Genomic DNA, 22215 nt, shown 5'->3' on the forward strand with positions numbered 1-22215 from the left:
TATGTTGGTCAGTCTGATAATCTACTGACAGTGTTGAGCCAATTGCTTGAAAAATGTAATCAAGATCTCATCACATATTACTCATTGAAAAAGAGAGCATAATTAGTAGCAGCTTATTTTTGTTGTTGTTGTTTTTTTTAGCCCAGCTCCATCAAAGTTGCCTTTAAACAACTCCATAACCTCCACATGTAACTTATTCTGTATTTAACACATGGGAATAGAAAACAAGAAACTGTTTAACTACCTGTACCAATTAGCCTACATTTTGGACGTATTAAGACTACTGACCATAAATACTGTATGTAGCTTAACTGACTGCATTCAGCAGTAAAAGGCAAATCTGCACATCTCGCACATACTCTATGCTGAGTAAAACCATATGATTACTCATTTTAAGTTTACTAATGGCTAAAGCTAGCTAAGAACAGGCAATGTATTGAAGACAATGTTGGAGATATACTCCACTCTCTTGGTTGCAGTGTGGGAAAGCTAGCCACCACTTGGAGAGGGTACCAATCTGATATTATCATCAACCTCCTGACAGCACACAAGCTGTCCCTGCAAAATGTCAAAGTAATTGAGCTTTACCTGGATCGGTGGCTGTAAAGAAATATCAATTGCAAGTTTTAATTTCATACACTGCTTTTCACTAAAAACATGCAATGACATTTAACCGACTGTTATGCCTGTTATATTATTTATGCAAAAATTACAGGAAGTGTATGTTGCTTCTGGTGCAACACAGACATGTGGGAGTGTGGACATTGCTGCCCCACCTTAGGCTGTTTTGTCTGATAGTGTTTTGTCAGAGGCCGCCTCACATGATGTTCAGTTGTATAGCACTTCAGGGATGACAGTGTTTTCCCTGTGACCTGAAGCCTTTTGGCCTCAGCAATGATGCTGTTTTGTATGTTGTCTGATGTTCTGATAGTGGCCTAAAGTGTGTGTGCTCATGTTTTGTGTTTTTAGTTTGTGCAGGTTATTGATTGTTGTCAGAAGAAGTGATGAATTTTTCTCATTCCTCTGCCATTTGATTTGTTGCTGCCTCCCATCCACCTCACCGTTTTGGCATCTTACTCACTCTTTTCCATTCCCATTTCCTCTTTCAGTGGGCATTCTATGTGACATGACACAAGCATGAGTGACAGCTTGAGTGTGAGCAAGAGAGCAGCCCGAGCAAGGAAATTGCAGTGCCACACCGGTGGGTTCTTGTGGCGAGTGCTGTGACATCTGTCCCGTGAGAGGGAACTTTGTCTTTGAGCGATATTGCAGCTTGCAAGCACAATTCCCATATTTATACACACAACATGAGGGTAGTGAGCAAAGTTCATTCACTGCACCCAATTACTGAGAGCACTCCGAGCCATTTTCTGCGCTCAACTTTAATTTACTTTTGATAGTCGGCACCCAGGCTTAGTACAACACCCTTCATAAATCTTTTCTTTTCTTTTCTTTTCTTTTTTTTTTTCCTGTGTAGTTTTGGGTTGAAATGAAAACCTGTACAATTATGGCATATGGCATATGGTTGCCCACTCCTGCTCTGACCAATTTTAAAAATGAATTAAAAAAAAATCCATCCATAGCCTTACTACCTTATGTTTTGTGAAAAACATGGACTACAGCGAGAAACCAGTTAAGATTCTCGGGTATTTTTGTATAAAATGTTATGATATCTAAACATAAAATTCCAACTCTGACTTAGTTATTTCTGTGTTGTTGCTTTTTTCTGCTTACTGCTTCACTGCACTGTATAGCACTGTAACAAATTCTAACCTTGGGTGGTGAAATCTATTGCATTTTACTCCGCTCTCTCCTTCACTATCACTATCCATCGCCATGGGTTCAACAAGGATGCTGCTGAACTGAATAAATCATTTTGCATATGCATCCTCAGTGAAGTGTACAGTGTTGACATACATAATGTAAAAAATGCCTGGAATATTTCTCATCTGTCTAATTTGTAGCGCAGAGAAAATTGCCTAAGGTAGAGAAATCCTCTCCTTGAGAAGTTGACAGTTTGCATGAACAGGTTGGTACCCCATTCATGATTTGGGGGTAAGATCATGCATAACTTTTAGTATGCATAATGTTAAAGTACATTTTTGACAACAAAACTTTCAGTGTTGCACACAAGCTCACACTGTCTAATGTGTGTGTTTACAGTATGAGCATATTAATGTACATGGTTGTAACATATGCCCATGCTACAGGGTAAGAATAGACAGAACATACAAGACATAAAGGACTTAGTTAAAAAAAAAAAAAAAAAGGTTTAGGTGAGGATATGTTACTGCAACTATAAAATATTCATGAACAAAAATGTTTTGGTGTATGTAAGCAAAAGTTAAAATTTCTGAAGTTACTTTTTTTTTTAAATAAAGCAGAAAGTGGTCATTTCACAGTTTTTTTTTTTTTTTTTACAGAAAAGCAGTACATGTCTTCTCTTCTTGCAAAGCAGCCTGTTACTGCACCTTACGCTATTGCAACAAAAAGACTGTACATAGATAACCTTCAACAATTCACCTGCCATGTATCAACTCTGATCTGTAGCAATTTACTTGATTTTAACTGTTGTCAAACTGGTTCATTTATTGCTTATTCATTTAAGCTAAGCTGTTAGGTGCCAGTATTTGGAATGAGCCAAACACTCTTTGCACTGACAGCAGTGACTTTTTTAACAATGACTGCTCCATCCATGTTCATACCTGGAAGAACAGTCTATTCATGGGGCGATCCGCTGGATCTCAAGCTGGACTCCATGGGCCAAATGGCACCCTCACTGCTTGAAGGCAGTCCAGAATATCTCTTTCTGAACCATTGTGCGCCAATACAGAGAAAATTGGGTTCCAGGAGAGGAATAGAAACATTGAGAAGATAAGGTAGTAAGGTTCCACTGTTGGCTACTACTCTGCCAGGTATCAGGTTGCTGTGGAGTGGATCACAATTAATTAATTTACAGTACAACAATCACTGAGCTTTGGAGTATCGGCAGAAAAGCCACTTTGTTTTACAGAAACATTGCTCTCTGATGTGGTGACAAATATAGACATTGCACGAGTAGCTTTATTCTCTTTTTCTAAGAGGAAGACTACAGGCTTTGTTGACCAAGTAGTTCTAGGAATTAACGAGCTTCTGAAATTGAACTTATGGCCCATTAATGCACTCCTGTTTGTGTTTCGAGGATATAGGAGAATAGGAGAACTGTGAACTTCAGGAAAATTAGACTTATAAAAGCTAAAAAACAAGGCTTTTATCTATAACACAACTCTGTGCTTGCTTTCTGTCTGAATCAATCCTTTACACATGTTGTTCTTGGGGGACAGGAACTGCGACTAATGCTTAATAACCACAACAGGACCAAGCTCAACTGGACTGTAGGAAAAGTGTCTGAGTTTCTGGTGTCCAGCAGTCAAAAATGGGTCATTAGATTTGTTGAATAAGCTCATATGGCTGTCCACAATAAATGTGCCAACATCATCACAGGATGATGCACACAATGTGAGGCCATGATACCATTGCAGACATCCCTTTGTCTTGCTTTTGAATTTAACCCAGATCCTTGTGATTTTAGTCACTGGACCAGTAAACACATTGGCAACAGAATAGAACATTGTTGACAGCTGCTACTGAGCTGTCAGTAGTCTGTTTCTTTTTGGAGATGTTGGCAGGTGTGACATCACCTCACTGAGTTCCAATTTGGAACAGTGTAAGGGATTTCATACCAGGCTAAGCAGAGCACTGTACCTGTGTTTGAAACTAGCCCCAGTGCCATTGTTTCCATGAACCTGTCATCCTTTGGACCTGAACAGAGGTGTATATATTTTTTTTTTTCTTCAAATGAAATGTATTGGTTGTCTCTCCCCTAAAATAACCATCACTGGTTAGCAAATAGTTAGTCATATAATTCCCATTATCCCTGTGGTGGTAAAGCAGGTAAAACTTTGGCTCAAGTTAAGTTACTGAAAATTTTTTATTTGTATATTGCTCATATGACCTTAAAACAACCACTGTTTAGTCTTTAGCAACTGTTTGCTGAGGAAAAAATGATAGCTGAGTTGTATAACAATGCTAGATGATCTATTCACATACAAACATTCTTGCTTTTAGCGCTCTTATTATTGATCAATATATATTAGTTCATCAACTATCAAAACACTGCCATTAATCATGTCTTAGTTTTGTGATTAATACTTACAGTTATATAATCTATTTCTTTGAAAAAGGAAACAACTGACCACAGAACCCACAGTTTATCTGAGTTACTATTTGCTTATCTAGTATCTAATTAAAACAGGAAGTACTTCCCTTGCGGCCTGTGCAATTGAAAAACAACCCTAGAGAAGCTGGTCGCTTGGAGCCACAATAATGTATCACCAAATGTTTGTAAGCCAATACTTCCATTAATTCTCACAGCAGCATTAACATCTCCCTTGCTGACTTAAGCAGAAATGCATTAGTCCCTGGCAAGATGAATTCTCAGTGACTGTATCTTTTTCCCCTCGTTCACTGTGATTGGCTATGTGTGCATTTACATAGTAAGCGTTTGTGATTATGTGAGTAATGTGAACTTTAGTGTTGGCACCCCAGAGAGAGCTCCTGACAATAACAGAAAGCAACTGAGAACGGGTAGCTAGAGGTGGAGCTGGCCATGGTTTACAATAAGTGAAATGACAATACTTCAACGCTTCCTTGGGGGCTGGGGTTACCAACATAGAGAGGGTGTTATGCAAAAGCAATAGAGCATGGCCCTGTATTACAGGTCGGATTAGATAAGTGTGGCGCTTCAGTTGACTGGCAGATTCAATTTGCTCAGCCGTATTGCAGACGAGGCCTGTCTCAAGAATAAGGGTGCAGAGCAGGTGAGGAGTGACTACATTTGGTACAACATTGAGGTAACACCTATTATACTCTACACCTGCTGAAGAGAGGTTGGAGGCCATACGCCCATAGTGGGAAAAAAAAACCACAACTTTATCCCAGTCATTTAGAAATAGTCATACAATCATTATGCAGTTTCTTGGAACAATAATAGAGCTTATTAGCCTAATGCTTTTAAGACATTATGTGTGCTGCTCAGTAGCCACTGGCATGTTGCCAGCTTTTGATTCCAGTAAACATGCTGGCATGTGTGGAACTGGATTAAAATTATTGCTCAGGGGGTGAATGTTAATTTTGGAATAACAAATGCTTCTACTTCTGGACACTGCCACCATGTTGTGTGTGCTTGAAAAAAATCTGAGGTCCCTAAGTAAAATGAGTTGGAACAGCTGTGGTGTTTACATACACACACTTGTGCATGCCTACCCTATGAGATGAAGAGGTAATCAAATGATTACACAGTCTGTCTCACCCTCCTGAGTGTTATCACCAGAAGACTTGAGGGTGTCCTTCCAGGAGGTTGTCAAGGGAAGCATTTTCTCTGTGGCCAATACCTTTAGTTGATACATGAATATGAAGCAGCTCAGAACAACATTAGATTGAGTGTCAGATATGAAATCTTTCACGATTGTGTTGTTACTTGTTCTGTAGCAGAAGGAGCAACGTTTTCTACCACTGAATTAATCAGCCGAACAAACAATCGATGCTACCTCTTACAGAGTTTTGAGCTATGAAGAGGGGATAGCATGACAGGGAAGGAGTGTTTTTAGTTATCTTGTTATCGATCTCCAGTTATCTGGAGTGTTTGGTACATACCAAATGGGTGGGTATAAGGTACCATCAGGGAGGAATACCAAAGTGCCTTTCAGTATAATAAGCTAATGATACTCATCTTTGTAAAGATCTTGTATGTAAAGTAGTGGGTAAATGAGTTGACACATACAGAATATTATATGATATTGTCCACAAAACAATGTCAACAAAAATGGTCTGACAGTGTTTTTTAAATGGTCATGACATGTACCTTCTACATACACTGTCAACAGTCAGCAATTTATTTTAGAGCTCTGTTAGCTGTGGTGACTTTAGTATCTGCACCAAGCTCTAGTTACCACAGATTCTCTGTGCAATGTAAATGATGACCTATTTTAGAGCATTACAGCAGGAATGTAAACACATTCACGCACTGCTCTGCACTCATTTCTTCAGGCATTGCCCCAGGTTGTGTCCACTCATTTTAAAGATTTCAGAAAAAAACACTGGTAACCAAACAGATCATTATGGATAGATACAGCGTAAAAGGTCTGTTGGAGCTCAGGGCATGCCCTCTGGCAAAGACTGGCTATAATTGTCTCGTCCTGAATTGAGATATCTAAACTTTGACAGACTTGCGTATAGCAGACAAACACAGGAGTTGAAAGAAGACAGCAGGAGAGAGGTGAGGGAATGTATCATGGCCTTGCACAACACTGTTCAGTGCAGCAAACTCTAAAAAGGCAACTAATGGCTGATAAAGACAAGTAAAACTGGGCATACATTTGTTAAATAAAAGTCTGTAAAAACATAATGTTGGCAGCAAGCAACATGTCATGACAGGAAGCAATACCCGTGTGAAACACTGAAAGTCATTTTTAATCGCATTTTAATCACTCAATCATGAAGCGACGTTTGAGATTTGGAGTGACATGGCTAATGGCTAATCATTAGCCAAGTAAGGTAAATGTGGGCCACAAGATAACAAAAGTCAAGACATGAGCACACAGAATCCCCATAGGCATGCATTATACAGCCATCTGTATCTGTACATCAATCTAATGGAATGACATACAGGACGTCTGTGAAGGAGACATTTAATGCCTTGTCAAAACATTACCCCTGTGACTGTTCTGCCTAACTTTGACAGACTACCTTGTCAAGGCGTGGAGCGTTTTATGTCTCCCATCTGCCTCGTCCTGCTGACAGGTGGCTGAGTCAGACGGTCTGCCCTGAGAATGGATGCATAGCGCCACACTTAAACACACACACTCACTGACCCATTTACCTTTTATTTGTTCACTTACACACAGCACAATTCATGTGATTTCTCACTTTCAGACATTATCAATCTATTTACATCCAAAGTTTGCCATGAAACTATGGTTATAGGGTCACAGTCTTAATTGATTTGAAGCTCCCTGATCCATGGCAAATTAGTCTGACTGCAAATATAAGGAGAACATTCACTATGTTTACATGCAGTCAAGTAACCTTTTCATAATTGGAATATCAGCAATAACCCGGTTGCGCACGGCCATGTCAAACACCAATAACCCTTTTGAGAAGCTGGAATATGACCCCTGGGTTACTCCTTTTAACCCAAATATTTGGTCATGTATACACCTATCGGAATATCCCCATTGAACAGAACATTAATTTGTGTTCTGTGCATGTTCTATTCCCAAGGGATCTTGGTCTTTTGAGTGCAGGTAGCATGGATATGGATGGCACAGCTCCGGCTCCATTTCCTATTTCTTCACGTTCTCGTCTTCCATAAATGAAGAAAGTGAGACAGAATCGTGTAAGTACTGGTGGTGGGTCAGCACCAGCACCAAAGCGCAAACGAAGGCGACTGCTACCGGCCTGGGGCTGTAGACTATCCGCCATGCTGCTATTGTTGTAGTTGTTTTTGGATACAGGAAGAAGAAGCTGAAATGATGCGCATTGCATCATGATGTTCTCTGTGCGTCGAAACGTTGTCTGTGTGTCGCTGTTTTGATCAGGATATCCCAATTGATTACCCCTGTTTGCTCACGTGTGTAAACAGGTTATTCCGAATGTTTCAGAAACCGGAATTTTTTTTTTTTTATTTGCAATTTTGATTCAACACATGACAAAAGACAACATACTGACGTACTACATATAACATACATAAGACAATAACACAAAAATAACACTATACAAAAATGCAGCAACAACAACATCAGACATAACAAAAATTGGGGTGGAGGGGGTGGGGGGGTGCAGAATAACTACCATAAAGCTCAATCATGAACCATTTTCCCTAGATAACATCTTATATAAATCCGGAATATTGACCATAACCCGAATATTGACTGCATGTAAACGTAGTGTGTGAGACAACTTGTTTTCTACTGCTGCTAAGCTCTAAACAGTGGTATGACACAGCCCAATCTGTGCTTTAAGGACAGGCTCAGATTTTTTCAAGCCTGTCTTAATATAACACATGTATGCCATATGTGTGTTGAGAAAGTTATTCTTGCTGTAGTCACTCTGCCTGTCCACTCTGGACAAGAAGAGTGATATCTTGCTAGACATTTATCTGCATATGAATGCAGAATTTGTAGCGAAGGGACGAGATGTAGTAACATCCTTTATATAATCATATGTTTCACAAAGTAGTGAACGTCGCTCCATCCTTGCTTGTTAGAATGACTGTTAGAATTTTGTGCCGAAGTAAATGGACCCACACGCTGAAACTCTTAGACAGGGATATGTAAAGGGCAACAGTTAAATGGATTGCTCAAAAGAATTTGCAACAGATGAGTCTAGATGATCCACATGAAGAGGCTGGAGAGTCAACTGAGAGTGGACAGGCCAGGTGAAAGTCCAGTTCTGAATTTCTCATGACAACAGACTGACGGGGCATAGGCTGGAGCACGAGGGTAGGCACCAGCCACGTCCCACAGTAAAAAACACACACGATACAGGCGGGAGAGGTAGACAATAGACAAAGGGAGAGGGCAACACCAAGCTATAATAGGAAAAACAGATCCTGACACTGAGCCTTTAGAGGATGCCCCTTTCATAACGAATCATGATACTGTCACTTGTTACCAATGAGCCTGTTTACCTGTGGAATGTTCCACAACTTTCCCAGTCTTTAGCTGCTCCTGTCCCAACTTGTTTGAACCATGTTGCTGCATCAAATTTAGCAGATATTAAGCAGATATTTACATAAATCAATGCTGGCACATTAAAACCTTAAATATATTGCTGTTTTTGATTGATTACATGCCAGAAAGCATGTTCAAGTTATCACATTCTGTTATATTTATGTTTTACACAGCAACACGACTTTTTTGGAATTGGGGTCGTAGCTTGTTTGAAATGTAAATTTTGAGATTATCTGAAAATCTCAGTGCATAGAAAAGGAAGTCTTGGCCAAGTTGTTGTATAAATAGTGTTTATAGTTGCTTAAAAGGTGTGAAATCAACTGCTGGACTGCTTCTTTCAATTATTTTCAGTTTAATCCTTTCCTCTCTATATGTTTATAATGCTATGTTCATAAAGTCCTGGGTAAGTGCAAATCTTTCGCTCAATTTGAAACATTTTCTCAGTTTGCACTGCCTCAACATATTTTTTGTCTACTCCCAGTCCACTCACATTTTTCCAATGATTTATTTGCAATTGCATAATTTCTAAAATTGTCCTGTGCAATCCAGCTTCCTCTTTAGATTATTAAGTGACGGCAGGATATTCCCTTTCATTGTGGACACTTATCTGAGACCATGTTAGGCAACAGGAAGCACAAGGTGGCATAGTCCCCTGGGAAATCTGTTCCACCTCCATGTTTGCATGACAGAGTGAATTACTGTCAGCAGGCAGACATCAGAAATGTTATGTGAGGTTAAGAAATGTATATGCAGACACCCATCTTAATTAATATAGTGTAGTAATACCACCCACCATGAAGCATCATATATAACCTCTCGTTTGAGTTACCAGAAATTTCCCATTTTTAGCAGTACCTGTCAGCTCGTCTCAAGGCTTTAGACTGAGAGTACAGCTCCACTCAAACAAACACGATTCAAGCAATTAACCCTTCTGGTTTGATTCGATTCCAAAGAGTCTTTTTTTCCCAGAATTTTGTTGACATTTGTAAGTTTCACCTTTGAGTTCAAATAATGAAACATGGCAGGTCCCACTTAAGGGTGAGGGTATCAAGCAGACTGGAGGGTAAAAAGAAAAAGACATAGAAATAAATACAAGCAACAGAAATTTACACATTTTCATTGATTATCAGATTAATTTATTTTCCTTTTCAGAGAGGATGAACATAACCACTGTCTTAATATTAATGAGGTCACAGCACTTGTTCATCAAAGCAACCACAAAATGATCTACCGGCATTTCTACCTACAAGTAGGTAGAAATTAGCAGTCAGTCTGCACCACTGCTTCCTATACAACTTTTTTCCTCTTCATGTTTGCTGGTAAGTTTAAAATGGAGGAATACCTTTTTGTTTGTCATTAGTCATTTTGCATTCTGATAGGAAAAACAATTAATTGGGTCGCCTAATGAATGAGGATTGACATTGATTCATTTTCATGAAAAGCAAATGTGTTGTGGCGAAAAAGGTGAAGGAGATCACAATTTACCCCGACGGCCACATCTGACGCGTGCTTTGTTAATGTCTGTTCATTTATCATGGCAGATAATTCATGTAAATTAGAATTGAGTTTGAATAGGCAAGGACAACAAACGCATGTCTAAAGTACATGGCCTGTCTATGAGGTATCATTACGGTTAATATTATTTGTATTGTACTTACCAATATGTATGATTTGCTGTAATTACCCCTTTCAGAAAAATATGATAGCAACAGCTGTACTATAGGATGAAATATAATAAAAATAAGAAGTTTCACAAAGGTTGTATTAATTACACAATGGTTGTATTGATTTGCATTACAATGTGGAGAGACTTTTTCAGTTATTCAGATTAGAAGCCTGTTGTAATGGATAGACCCTCCCATCTGAGATGTGTTATTTACATTTTCAATTACATTCCTTCAAAAAACCCTAAATTCAAGTTTCCACAGTCTTTTTTTTGTCCATTATGTGAGTTCTCCAATGAAAAGCTTCTGATAAACAAATAGGGAAGAACTTGCACAGCTTTTCATGGTTCTTAACCAATTACTCTCAGGAAGTTGATGTTGGCTTGCTGGTCACTTGGTCTGTCCATCACTGACATCATTGACTCCAGACTGAACTATCTAAACAACTATTGGATGGATTGCCACAAAATGTTGTATGAACATTCATGGTCCCCTGAGGATGAGTCCCAGTGACATTGGTGATCCACTGCCTTTTCCTCTCATGCATATGTTGACATTTTTGTTTTCAGGAAAATGCCTAAACAACTATTGGATGGATGACCTTAAAATCTGGCACTGTTAGTTTTGCAAATAATTGCTTCTGACTTCTTTGGACTTTGGTTCTGAGCTTTTTTTTCCCTTTTAGCCCCAACAGCAGGTTAAAGTTTTGACTTACCCAGTGAAATATCTCAACATCTAGTGCATGGATTAGAGCAAGGGTTCCCAAACTTTTCCATGCCATAGCCCCCCCAAACCAGCTTCTGGCCGGGGACCCCCTTTACAAACCCACCAACAATGCTACAAAATATGTAAAGAAACATCAACTTTTAGAATGATTGTCTTACTTTTATTCACTATTCAAAAATTAAATCAATAATTATTACATTTGTTTAGCATAAGAATATTAAACATGTTTTCAACACTGTATTATATTCCCACTGAATAATGAACTTTTCAACAAACTGTTGACGAACAAGAACAGAACAAAATAAATCAAACCTCTCTCAATTGTGTGTGTTCACTATTCAATAATTGTTACATTTGTTTAGCATAAGAATATTATTAACTGACATGTTTTGCTTTTTTGCTTTTTTTTTCTTAACTTCCCTCCATTTTTCTGAGGCCCCCCTAGCACCCCCTGGTGGCCCCCCAGGGGGCCCCAGCCCCCACTTTGAAAACCACTGGATTAGAGTATAATTGTGTTCATGCATTCATGTTTGTTCTGTTTGCATCCTAAGACTTTGGTGATCACTCGACTTCTCCTAAAGCATAACCATGTGGTTTGGTGATCCCTACACTTCAACTAGTGCCATCATTGGGTGAAAATTTGATTTCTCTCAAAACAAATGCCTGCAAAACAAATGGCATTCTCTTCAGCCTCAGCAAGCTGTGTGGTAAGCAAATGGTAGCATGCTAATATGCTAAGATGGTAAACATGGTCAGCATTAGCATTGACATTGTGTGCATGTTTGCATGATGATCTTTGCATTTACCTCAAAGGCACTGCTGTGCCTAAGTGCAGCCTCAAAGGACATGGCTGTAGACTTCATAATCATGTCTATTCCAGCATGTTTTAGCATCTTGGAATGCATGCCAGAAAAAATCTAGTGGACTCTCATTTGGAATGAAAACTTATTATGTTCAGTGGAATATAACAGAAGTACCAGGTTTCAAATGAACACGAAGTAGAAATTACATCTATAATTTCACATATCAGTACTGTCGCTGCACCGCTTGAGCAGAGCAACAGATTTAGGTGAGAAAAGGACATGATATCATGCCTTGAAGGAGCTTGTGGCAGGAAGCACACTTCTTATATTATTTCTAAAATAAATCTAAAAAAGAATGTGACTTGTAGCCCTGAATGCCTGGTCTGCTCTATAGTAAGTAGGAGATAATACCATACAGGCACATGGGAAGGCTGAAGGACAGGAGCTCTCAGGACTGTCAACCTCAGAGCACAGCCAGGTCCACTGGGATGATGAGCTAATGCAATCTCTTTCCTCGCTGTCCTCTGCCTCTGATCCTCTCCCCATCCTACCCCACACTTTACTCGTCGTCCTTATTTCCGTCCCTCTGTGTCTTATCCTCCTTACTCCTATCTCTTTCTCCTACCTTTAGTTTTTTTTTCTATAAGGCTTTCTCTTTCACCCTCTTATCCTCCTCCTTCTGTATCTCTCCTGTCTCTCCACTATTTGCTTTGTGTTGTAGCTGCCAGGAAATGAGAAAGGCACTCAATTACTGTGCTCATTGAATCATTAATGTCAAGGTTGTGGTGTGTTCTGTTGGCCAACAGGCAACAGCTAACAGACAGTGTGCCTAGTAGCAAATCTTCTATGTCCCAATAAGACAGATATGGTTTGATGTGGCTCTCACTGATAACAAAGCCTTGGATGGAAACCCTGGCAGACAGAATGATAAGAGCGGTATAAATGATGGACCTGGCTAGCCTTGCATACACAATGATAGCATGATTTGGGCTCCTAACAGCAGCAACAGGAACATATCAGATGAGAGAATGGCCTGGCAAAGAGACTCATTACCGTGTAACCTTGTAAACCTGTCCCTTCTGTGAACATGACAGACCTTTTAGACTACTTAAACACACATGGAGGATTATCTGCTGATGGCATGAGGTGTGTACAGGGAGCTGGTGCTTTTACAGCATTTATTGCAGTTACAATCAATGACTGCATGGAGCTCATGCACAAGGGCAGATCCCCTCAGCTCTATGGAGAGTTTCAGCATCTTTAACTCAGTTTTTGGTTTTTATCCACAGAAGGCACCTTGTGTCAAAAAAACAAAACAAAACAAAACAAAACAAAACAAAACAAAACAAAACAAAACAAAACCTAAAAGCCCACTCCATACTATCCGCTCAGCACTGAATGCCACACAGACAAAGTAAGCAACAAGCTGGTGGACATAGTGGAGCGTTAAGCTACTTAAGGACCAAATATTACAAATATAACAGATCTAAAATGAGAGTGAGTGTCAGGTTATGTATCTGCTTTATGTGTAAACAGGAACCTGTTAACCAGTTTGCCATATTAGTTTAAAAGGTTTTAATATCATCATGGTTACAGCTTGTTTCTGATTTTATTTTGTTTTATGCTACTTTACACATACTGGATCAAAGTTGAGAGGGAAATATTACCGTGTAGGCTACAGGACTTATCTGACAGTCATGGTTAGTATAGTTCAGTCAGCTTTTAGCATATTATCCTATAATGAAAATAAAAATAATGAGCTTATTAGTTACACATAGCAAAACTATTGTCTAATACATCAGCCCTGCAATGAATCCCACCAATTTCAAGTTTGCAATAGCAAGGTGCTGATCCAATCTTTCATGTAACTTTGGGAGCTGTGGTGTTGTTCAGTTATATTAAACCATCCTATTGCCTTTTTCTATCTCAGTAAATTTCCTACTTTATGCTATTGACTCCTTTGAGGATATGAGTCTATTTCTGTTCAGCTGTATTTGGCAAACCAACACCAAAATATAGTGCACCATGTGCTTACATGAGATTATGTACCACCTGTGCCAACACAGAGAATTCCTATGTCAGGAATGAAGTGTTTACAAGTCTTTATAGAGATAGGCTGGCTTTCAGGTAGCACTCTTTCTCACCACCATGGTAATGTAGCCACACTGTCAGTTCTTTGGCTCTTCTCCAAACTCCTATTCCCTACCACCTACAGATGTACAGTGAGGAGAGGTTAACTGGGCACAGGTTTGCCCCATTGTCCTCATTGAGCCTCTCCTGGCTCCTGTTGGCTCTTGACCTGCTGTCAGCCCCAAGCCTGCTTTTGCTATTCAACTGCATCTCAAGCTTCTTTCACACTGGACAAAAAACAAACAAACAAACAAAAAAAACAACCCACAAACATCTTTTCTCTTCACTGAGAAACAGTACAATCAGCCTTCATTTCCGGGTCAAATCACTCTGCAGTAGTCACAGGAATTGATCGGCTCCAACTCTAATTGGCAGTAATGGAAACATAACACTCGGGTGGATGCATTAATTTTCACACCTTTTTCAGGGCGAGGCTATGACACACGGTGAAGTTCTAGATGCTGGTGCATAAATAGCCAGGACCATTATTTCATTTACAGTCCTTGAGAACAATGTGTAACAGTGATTTTGTTTTCTTTATTGTTTCAGATACAACACGAGTAAGATGGTGAGGTGAGAGTTTGCAAGAGAGACTCGAGTAAAAGATTTTTAAAAAGTAATCACCATAATATTGTCACTGACTGCATAAGACCTTTGTGAACTCAGATCACTGCCTCAGAATATCAACTTTTGTCCATACACCCGCGTCTATGAATTCTGTTCATATAAATGATTCGCAATAGCAACGTATCTTCACTGGCTACACTTGTATAACTGCAGGAAGTAGTGCAATCTTAGTGCATGTAAAGGAAGGTGTGCAGACGTCTGTAATTGATAGGCATACAAAGCGCCAGGTCACATCTTGCATAATGATTCCCCAACATTAGCCAAATGGATTTAGTTGGCTAGACTTAACTATAGTGTAACCATGCTTAATTGCCATTTGAGGCTATTGCAGGCAAGCCATTAAAATGTTTTTTGAACAATAAACAAGTCTGCTCAGATTTCTCAAGTCGATTGCAGTACTATGTCGTGGGGTCAGGGAGTGATTGTAATCAAAGATTTACTAGTTAGAAACATCATTTTGTCTACAATGTCACAGAACACTCAAACATGAATGTGTGCACTCTCCTCAACCATTTAGCATCCAATGGGGTGTGGCCACATGTTGCCACGGTCTCACCAAGGTTTGGAACTTGTTGGTGAAAGAGACTACTTTAAATTCAGAGAATCTCCTCCAGCTGCCATATATCTTTATGTGATTGAAGCCTTCGAATCATTGGTTGGGGGCTCACTAATGTTGTACTGTTATCCAACAATACTCACGGGACCAGAAAAGAGCAACTTTTAAATGCCCCATCAAGATGCTTTCAGATCTACACACTTTCCTGAAACAACAAAGTATGAAGCAAGTGAACTGATGTTTTTCCAAAAAAAAAAAAAAAAAAATTGTTCTCCACACTTTTGAAGTAATGATTACACGATGTGGGAAAATTGATTAAACATACACGTCACATACAGAAGGGACTCCTGCTGTTTTGTGTGTGTGCACCAAGACCCACCTTAATATTCGCCGATAACTTATCGAGAACTGCTGCCAAAATCCTGCTTGGAACCAGGACAGAACACATTATCACACACTCTCTGCCTGATATAACATATTGCTTCAGACTCGCAGTGCCTGTCTGGGCCCTGTGCTCGAGCCGAGCTTGCTCCATCATTTCTGAAAATTCAACAGATGTTGGGTCTTTCTCCTTCAATTCCCTCAACTCATGGAGGTGATTTTTAAAATCAGACTCGAAATATTACTTACATAATTTATACCACCATGTAGCATCATTCCCCTTTTCCATTGTGCATGACCTTGCTCTCCTCATCCTAAACACCCAAGGCCGTACCATTACTTCAACCCCCCTCACACTATCCACAGCACCCCACTGAAATGAAACATTTAGACTGAAATGAAACGGCTGGATTACAGTGACTCACTCTTGGCTTGAATTTCTGCATGTTCTCTCTCCACCTCTCTTTGCCCTGTGCAACTCATGCCCTTGTCTGCGGCCTTCCCAAATTGATGCATTTCACATTCTTCCTGTTTTCCCTTCAGCCTCTAGGGAGCAACACACGCTCGTCTCTGACCTGCCTTCAGCCCTACTCATGGCTGCACTATGTGTCTTCTGGGTGTGTTGCCCCTCTATCCTTGTACTAACCTTTGACCACCTGGCTGCAATTTCTCCATGTCCTGGCTCTCTAATGACATCTTATACCCACAGTAAGGGCTGCAGAGTCACTACTGACATTCCATCATGGTATGAAAACCCATCTCTTCAGACATCACTCTCTCCCCAGCCAAACATCATTAACTAACTGGATTTTGTGTCTCCTTACACAATATCACTCGTTCATACGCTTCCTTGCACAGTATAATGCTTTCTGATACACGATCATACTTTCACCTATTATATGCCCATTATATGCAAACATTTACTGTTGCAGTGTTGTAATTTGTTGTTTAATGCTTCCATTATATTGTGTTGTAGATGATTAGCTACATAACAACACCTGCTTTCAGAACCCAGATTAGTTTGATAAAACTAGCATGTACAAATTAAGTTAAAATAAAGTCATTTTTGTATATATGCATTGTGTGAGAAGAATCACTTCATATGTCATGTGCTCTTTAGCTCTCTTTTCTCTACTCTTCAGTACTTCTCCACTGTGTCATATTCAAGTGGCTTAAGACTTGTCCACACAGGTCTACATTTTGCCATAACACTCAATACTGTGCCTGAACGCATCCTGTGTAGGCAGAGATTGAGGACTGAAGCTGCTGCTCTGTTACCATGCAGGTTTTGCTAAGTAGGATGTGCAGACATTGTGTAATGCTAATATTTACCAATTGTATAGTATTATTTATGTATTTGTTTACCTATTTATTTATTGATTTATTGTAATTCCTGGATTTTCCGTTGTGCTTGTGTTGAAGATGATAAATGGATTGGATTTATATAGCGCTTTTCTAGTCTGGCTCAAAGTGCTTTTACAACAAGTCTGCATTCACCCATTCACACACACAATTGTACAGCAGCTAGGTCATCTGCTCATTATGAGCATTAGCCATTCACACATTCACAGCATTGGGGCAATTTGGTGTTGAGTATCTTGAACCACCAACTTTCTGACAGGTGGATGACTTTTGTCTTGCATGTATTAAGGAGAGTTACAGTCTACAGTCATGCTCGCTTATTCTGTTTTGTTACCAGATACTTGATGAAAAGCTATGGGATCACCGTTATTATAATTAATTGGTGGGGAAATTAATGTCTGTACCACATTTCGTTGTAATCCATCCATGGTATCCAGTTGCTGACACTTTTCACTCAAAATCACAATGGCAACCTCATTGTGGCACTAAGGGAAAGCCAGGGTATCACCAAAATCAGAAGGATTCATCCTACTGATTTCATGGTAATCCATCCAATAGTTGTCAAGATATTTCAATGTGGATCGAAGTGGTTGACAATCTGACTCACTAACCAACCTCAAGATAGTCTAAATTATATATCGATAATTACTTTCTGACTCAACACCAGCACTATAAATATAATTCAGATTCTTTCTTTGGTTAATTTGTAATATTATAGTCATCACCCTCATTCAAATATTTAGAGAGTAATTCATATTGGAGCTGTGATCTTTTCTCTGTTTTTTAAAGTCATGTTTTCTCAAGAAGCATGCAACTTAAAACCTCCTCCATTCCCAATCTGGAATGGCTTCCATTTCATTTGCAAAAATTGAGCAAAATAAACAGCAATTAATGGGGCCTGAATGGAAAGTGGCATGAGGGAGATGTGAGGCAATGATTCCTGCTTTGAAGGAGGGCTTCTAAGAGCCCTCAGCTCCTTTCATGTATAATAGACTAATAAAGCAGGCACTCTCTCAAGCAGGTAGTGTATTTCATTACCATTACCCCTGGGCTAATCAGTATGCCCTCAGGAATGATTTCTCCAAGTTAACCCAAAGAGTGCAAAACAGAACTGACAGATACTGTGATAAAAAGGGTCAAACATGTTGAGATTATACAGTAGGAGGATTTGATTGTCATTTTTTTCTTTCACAATGAGGAATTCTTCAGTTATGCTTTTTAATGTAATGTAAAAGAAAAATGTTTCATTAGCCCTCATATATAGTAGCTCCATACCCATTTTAAGGCATTTATTAGTCCTTTTTTTCTCTATTGAGAAAAATACTGGGAGGTTTTTTCCAGGACAAAATCAATAAGACATTTCAAGTACAAAGTGTACAAGCCTAGTGTACTAAAGAAAGTGATTACAAGACTGTCAGTTGATGATGGCACCACCTGCCAAGGGATGTTGTAGAACTTCGAAATTGTACTGACTGGCCTAAGGGGTGCTGTTTCATTGATTTGAACATGTGACCTGTGGGACCGATGCATCTCGCCAATACAATCTGGCCCTGGTCTGAAATTATTACCTGCCAATACCAGTAAAATCTAGTTTTTACCTCCCCTGTGTTATCATCAGAAGAAATACTGTCACATGCTACAAACAACATTTAATCTGTACATTACTTCTGGAATAAACATGCTTTGTATTTTTTTTTTCCCTGCAAAAGAAAATAGCTTGATTTTCTTGTGTTCAAATATACCTCAAGTCAAACTGGACAATAATTTATCTAAGAACTGTTGCAATAATTTGTTATGACAGTCTGAATAAATGGCTGCTGGCATCAGGGAGCTCAGACAAAGCTCCAAACGCAGACAGCAAGGTGATGAGTGCAGTCATCTTAACGTAAACAATCTCAGACATAAGATAAGAACTATAAGAAAAACATAAAGCTCTCTTCTTTCACTTTCTTCTTACAGCAATTACTCAGATGATTCAGAAAATACTTTAGTATTTTAAGTTACATTAAAACAGTTTTGTGAGGACCATGTGTATCATAAATGAAACTACATTTACTCAGTGAAGCTCTCAAGACACAATCTACAGTTACAAATCTCAAAATATAATTGGTACTAATCAATTTATAGCCTGGTTCCAATGAAGTATAATTATTTTCAATCAAGCCTTATTAATATGTTCTGAACATTGTTTTGAACTGCTCCCAGCACCTTTGTCAACATGTCATATTTCCACAAATAGCTACAGATAAGCTCCATTATTAACTTTGTGAAGTACAACTAACTCCAAATTACACTGAAACAAACCCTGTATTTAGTGTTGTGCTGTCTCTCCTGAACAAGATTGCTTCATAGCTGCACTGATCAGATAGAGAAGACGGCGCCAGGGATGGCTGCTGTCTCTTGAGCTCCTCCTCAACTTTCTTTGTTTTCTTGTTGTATTTGTTTAATTTTGATATCTACTTTTGTCTTTTTTTCCCCGCAATACAGACAATGCACAAGCCAGTCATATCATACCACTAGCCCTATTTCACCACAATCCAGAAATAAGGGGAATGCCCATGGCTTGGCCATAGCTGGAAAATGGGGGAGACGAAGGGTAATCACAAGGCAAAAACTTCATTGATGAACTGAATACCTTCTATTGCATGCTTTGAGAACAACTTCCTGTCTGAGGAGGGACCAAATACTCAGGACCCTTGCCCACTAGTCATATCCAGGGCAGATGTGTGTGAATCCACACAAAGATTCATCCACACAAGGCACCTGGACTCAGTGGTGTTGCTAGGGTCTCTTGGGGCTCCAAGCAAGAAATCCCTGGGGCCCCCACCCCACCCATGCATGCCGCAAAAATTAGTTTTTTTTCACACAAAAATGCACAATTTCCGGGACATTTGAGATGAATACTGAAAAAATAGATTAATGGTTCTCAAAGTGAGGTCCAGGGACCACCAGAGGTCACTGAAAGCCCAGGCCTACCAATAATTGTTGCTGTAAATAAGCGGTTGGGCCCCCCCCTAGTGGCGGGGGGCTCCAAGCAACTGCCTGGCTTGCCTGTCCGCACGACCTGTCCCTGCTTCGACTAGATGGCATCCCTGATGGAGCTCTCAAGGTGTGTACAGATTATTTGGTAGATGTCCTCACACATTTTGAACATCTGATCATTCCTCCAGTCTGCAGTCCCCACATGTTTTAAGAGGTCCACCTTCGTTCCTGTCACCAACAAAACCAAAATCCTCTGCCTGACTACTTCCCAGTAACACTCATCTCTACCATCATGAAGTGCTTCGAGCAGTTAGTCAAAACATTCATCTCATCCTCAGTCCCTGACTCACTGGACCCACTTCAATTTGCACACAGACCAAATAGATCTGCAGACGGCACCATTACCCAAGCCCTCCACACTGCCCTCTCCCAACAGAACCAAGGGAGCACATTCTGTTTATGAGAATGCTTTTCATTGACGAAAGCTCAGCATTCTTTCACATTGTACCCCCAAGCTCCTCATCAAGCTTAGAGAACTAGGGCTCAACACCACCCTATATTATTGGAACCTGAACCTCCTGACGGGCAGACCCCAGGCTGTGCAGATAGACACCACCACATCATCCACTCTGACACACAACACCCCCCCCTTGGGGCTTTGTGCTATACCCTCATCTGTACTCGTTCATGCAAGACTGCATGGCCACCCACAGCTCCAACACCATCATCAAGTCTGAAGACGACATGACCGTCATCGGCCCCATTTCCTGCAATGATGGGACAAGACAGGTCTGATAGATGCAGTGAGTGCTTTGTGTCCAGCAGCAATAGAGAGGTGGAGATCAAAATGGATTGGAGTCGTCCTTTGTGCATATGCACAAATGTGTGTGTGTGTGTGTGTGTGTGTGTGTGGTGTGTGTGTGTGTGTGTGTGTGTGTGTGTGTGTGTGTGTGTGTGTGTGTGTGTGTGTGTGTGTATATGCAGTATATATAGATATAGATATAGATATAGATATAGTCACAAAATGAGGGAAGTAGACTTACTTAGACTTACTTTCTTACATCTTTATTTACTTTGCATTCATCCTAACTCATGACCGTGAATCTTGATGATAATGTTTTGTATTTGATGTGTCTAATCTTCCTTTTTCCTCCAGGGTGATCATGACAGACATTCCTATGTTTGCCAGTGAAGCTTATTTATTTATCTTTTTTAAAGATTTTACCATCTGCTTTTTCATGTGCATTCAAAGATATTGCATTAACTTTAATAATCCATGCACTCTGCCCCTCATGTTGCTTTTGGGTCTTCTAAACACTGCTATATGTCAGTTATAGTGCCGATCGCTGGCAGATTGCTTTTAAATAACAGATGATGACAGATTTGGTGTGAAGCACAGGCCCTCTGATTAGGAGACATTTCCAATTAATAACAACTTTATGAACTGTGTTCAGTTAATGCTATCATTAACAGTGCATGGGTGATTGACTGGCCACCTTTTTCATGAACCTTTGCTCCCTTTGCAGTTAGTCTTGTTAGTGAAATTGCTTACCTCGTGTTAAATAGTAATCATCCCACATTGGATGTTTCCATGTGTAGTTGACCATGATGTCATTACTTGTTTACAATTTATGGCCGTGTTCCAGGGTGCCTATATGCAGTGGGGCCCTTCACACTGAGCTAATGTGGGAAGAGGTGGTTTCCTCCATGATGAACTGCTTCAAAACTGATCCCATTATTTCCAGGCCTGTGCCTGGCAGCGGTTGTAAAAGACATAAAGTCTTGGCGCTTAATCCTGTTAGTGCTGCAAACCTGACACTGCTTATTGGCTCCGTGGTAGTGTGTGAACATTCAGGACCTAACTGTTTGCCCTCTAAATATACTGTACGGAATTAAATTATTACAGTCATACTTTACTGCCACCACAGTGATATGGCCTGTTTGCTGCAAGAGAAACAAAACAGAAATAAGTTTTCAGCGCTTGTGTGGCCTGATTAAGTGCATTTCTGTACATTATAAAGCAGTCATAACAATTTCAAAAAGATTCTAAATGAATGAAGCATAAATTAGACTCAGGACACATTCCCAAATGTCATGATCATTCAGGAAGCAGTGAATGTTTCAGCATATCTATTTCAGTTCTCCTTGACAGAGGGCGGGTGCTGATGACAAACGGAGTAAAGTTACTCTGCAGGTGAAGATGGATTGGCTTG

Source organism: Chaetodon trifascialis, chromosome 10 (genome assembly GCF_039877785.1).
Source record: "Chaetodon trifascialis isolate fChaTrf1 chromosome 10, fChaTrf1.hap1, whole genome shotgun sequence".
NCBI lineage: Eukaryota > Metazoa > Chordata > Actinopteri > Chaetodontiformes > Chaetodontidae > Chaetodon > Chaetodon trifascialis.